Below are 4,152 nucleotides of genomic sequence, written 5' to 3'. Positions count from 1 at the left end.
ACCATGAAAGAAATAAAAACTCCACTCGAACACAAGAGGTATGAAGGCAGAAATGTTTCTAACTTCTAAGCCGAAAAATACCCTCACTAATATGAACATAATGTACTATGGGAATATAAAAAAGATGACAAGACTTCATAAAAAGTAAAGGTAAAAAGGGGGAGGACTTTAGACACCATGATTTCCATAAGTTACACTCCTTAACACTTAAGACAGGTAATAGGGTCGTCAAATGCATCTCAATGCCTCTGCTCTGGCCTCACTTCTCAAAATGTTGTTACCCACCTTTACCACTAGGTGGCACCACAAATGCAAGCATTGGCATAAAACATTTCTGGGACTTGTGCCTACCCACTTAGAATGGGTTTAATTTGTCTCTTCTCTGGGACTTTCTCCCAATTAGCCTGAACTAGAGGAAGGAAAATACTGAAAGGAGTATCACAGGTGAGAATTTGTGCAAGAAAAGAAATTCTAATATTTGGGTTTCAATCAATGTTTGTTTAAAGTTACCATTTGAAAATTAAATTTTCTTAAGACTTTTCAGTTTGCCTTATAGATTTATTTTTAACATATAGTAGTTTGGAAAAATGCTTTTTTTGATTTGACATATCAGATAAAATTCTTTTTCAAACATCTAACATCATTGTATATTTAATCAAACTGCCTTGGGCATGTTAAACTGTAATGACAACTTTAATATATATGGATGATCTCAAATATTTAGTCTCCTAAGACATAAACAGATTTTATTTTAAATGCCCCAATACAGGGGCACCTGAGTGGCTCACTCTGTTGAGTGACCTATTCTTGATATCGGCTCAGGTCATGATCCTAGGATCGTGGAATCAAGCCCCACATCAGGCTCTGTGATGAGTGTGAGCCTGCTTGGGATTCTCTCTCCTTCTCCTTCTCCCTCTACCCCCCTCCCTCTCTCTCTCTCTCTCTCTCTCTGTCTCTCTCTTTCTCTCTCTAAAAATAAAATAAATAAAATACCCAAATACAGATCTAGCGACATCTTGCTAATCACTGAACTTGTAAATCAAATAAATCAGACTTACAAACATGGTAGATCAAATTCTAAGCACGTCAAATAGCTCCAGACCCAGACCACACACACAGCATCATAGTGATTTCTTACTGATTCGACTAAGCCAAATAATACTGCAGTGGGCTCCTTTGCATGGTCACATTTTTGACTGTCATACGAGCAGGAATGTGAAATTAACTAGTTACTTAAATTTATGTGATTGCCGCCCACTGCCTTTGCCCTAAGTAATGGGTCCCTTACATTGAAATGTGATTTTCAGGTCCTCAGACGTATAATCCCTTTCTGTAATCATTACGTGATATCCTCACCGAGGCTTGGTGTGTGCTGATGGAATTTAGAACCCCTCCCTTAGGCTGGGAATATACCCCTGTCACTTCCATAATTTATATGCCTCAATACGCCACTTTCCATTGACGCCAGCCTGGAACTTCCTCTTTCTCCAAGAGAAAAGAAAACACCTTTGTCTCAAATAGAGTTCCCAATGCTAGGCACTGGAGTCAGGGTATGTAAGTTTGAGCCTTTGGTCAAAATTGTGCCGGACAACAATTTTGGGGAATAAGGTGACAGCCAAATGAATTCCTCTAACTTATGACTCACTTCTGCTTTTACGTTCATGTTATCTGTGTGCCCACCATAACCAAAAGTGTCAGAGAATGTTATCCGATACCAAAAATACCAGACGCTGTCAGAGATCATATTCACTCAGGTCCGTAGTTTTATACAGAAGGAATTCTGAGGTTCCTCTGTTGACTTGCCCAAGGTCAAATAGCTGTACAAGAGCAGAGCTGAGAGTAGCACCCAAGGATCTTGTTTCTCTGCAGTCCCACTGCATTCGAGTGGGTTTATGATAGGGGCAACGTGTATCTTATGAGTTGTAGGATGTAGGGAGTCATTTTATTCAATCCACTTACTTTACAGCAGAAGCAGCATTGATGGTCTCAAAATCACAAAACTAACCTTGGGAAATGACTTCATTTCATGGACTTTAGTGATAGCTACTATTTACTGGACAAGTACCATGTACCGGGACTGAAATTGCTGTTTTCCATGTATGACAACAGTCTTGTAAGGAAGATATTATTAACTTATTTAACAGGTGAGGTAATCGAGACAAAAATGATAAGTAACTTCTTCAAGATAAAGAAACTCAGGGATGAGTTCTAGAAACACCTGCTCCCAAACCAATGTTACTTCTTCACTGCTAGCATTTTCGTTCTTATTTAGTTTCATCTGTTTTTTTTTAATGTTTATTTATTTTTCAGTGAGAGAGAGACAGTGTGGGAGCAAGGGAGAGGCAGAGAGAGAGGGAGACAGAGTGTGAAGCAGGCTCCAGGCTCTGAGCTGTCAGCACAGAGCCTGAAGTGGGGCTTGAACCCACGAGCTGTGAGATCATGACCTGAGCCAAAGTCAGATGATTAGCCAACTGAGCCACCCAGGTGCCCCTAATTTCACCTGCTTTTTTAAAAATATGTGACTTACTAAGATTTTAGAGTTCACTAAGTGTTTATTTCAAAATTACTTTTATCTAGGTATATTACTGATTTCTTAAAGTCTATTTTGAGAGAAAGAGAGCACAAGTGGGGGAGGGACAGAGAGAGGGAGACAGAGAGAATCTCCAGCAGGCCCCACACTGTCAGCGCAGAGCCCGATGTGGGGCTGGAACCCAGGAACCATGAGATCATGACCTGAGCTGAGATCAAGTGCCAGAGGCTTATCCAACTGAGCCACTCAGGTACCGCAGTATATTACTGATTTTAACTCAAATTTCAAATGACTGTTGCTCAGTGATTTACAAGACGCATGGTTCTAGATGGAACCCTGCAACAATTGTTTCTGTTAGTCTCCCTGTAGACAGAGTGAGAAATAATTTTGGGGTTCTAATACTTTGGAAAATCCTTTATCTTAGGGGTCCTGCCTGTGCAATTGACAGTGTGTGATGTCAGGAGCCCAGAGGTAGGTGGTCCCAGGCAAGTGCAGCAGTCTGTGATATGGTCGCCTTTGTCCTCATGCTTCCTGCTTCAGAGTGAAGGGAATACACCCACCAGCATCTCTACTGCACTCTATACGAGGAGAGGGTTCTTCTGTCTCAAGAAAACAAAGGTTTTCCAAGGGTCCCCATCCAGCAGACTTCCATCTATGTCTCTCTCCACTCTAGTAGCTACTCTGAGACAGAAAGATATTAGGGAGAAGAGGATTGTGGCTAAGATGACCCACTGTAGGTCATCTACTCAAAACCACTGGAATTTAGAAAAAGAGTGGGCAGGGGTGAAAATTCAATGACAAATCTTGAAAAATATAACATGTTTCTACTCTCAGGATTGCAGCAGAGCCAGGCAGTTCTTCAGGGGCTGCCACCCTTCAGAACACTATGCCAAGTTAGGCGACGAGCTAAATCCACACAGTGGGATAGTCCATATCTCTCACGTAGGGGATTAGTTCTAAAGTATGCAAACTTTCCCTTGAAAATCCTTTAGAAATGAATGAAGTTAATGGCTGACATATTGATTCGCAGTAACTTCAACACAGCAAATTTCCCCTTCAAGTTTTGGGACAAATCTTTTTGATTGAACCTCCAGATGGAAGAGTTGACATTCATTTCTGCACATTGTTTTACGGGGAAAAATACATACCTTAAAAAGTATAATTGCACTCAAGCATTTCAAACAATGAAGACCACATGTGCAGTAGACGCTTCTGACTCCTCACCAAATACCTGTCTTCTCTATTCTCCTTACACACGATCTCATGTTATTGTCATTGCATTTTTTATTCATGTTGAGAGAGACAGAGTGCAAGTTGGAGAGGGGCAGAGAGAGGGAGAAAGAATTCCAAGCAGGCTCCATGCTGCCAGTGCAGATCCTGATGTGGGGCTCCAACTCACAAAACCCTGAAATCATGACCTGAGCTGAAACCAAGAGTCAGATACTTGACTGACTGAGCCACCCAGATGTCCCTGTCATTGTAGGTTTTTAAGTTTACTTATTTATTTTGAGAGAGAGAGAGAGAGCAGGGAGAAGCAGAGAGAGAGGGAAAGAGAGAATCCCAAGCAGGCTCTGTGGTGTCAGCGCAGAGCCCAAAGTGGGGCTTGAACTCATGAACTGTGA

This window comes from Leopardus geoffroyi, chromosome B4 (genome assembly GCF_018350155.1).
Source record: "Leopardus geoffroyi isolate Oge1 chromosome B4, O.geoffroyi_Oge1_pat1.0, whole genome shotgun sequence".
NCBI classification, from domain to species: Eukaryota; Metazoa; Chordata; class Mammalia; order Carnivora; family Felidae; genus Leopardus; species Leopardus geoffroyi.
Note: the sequence above shows the minus strand (reverse complement) of the source record.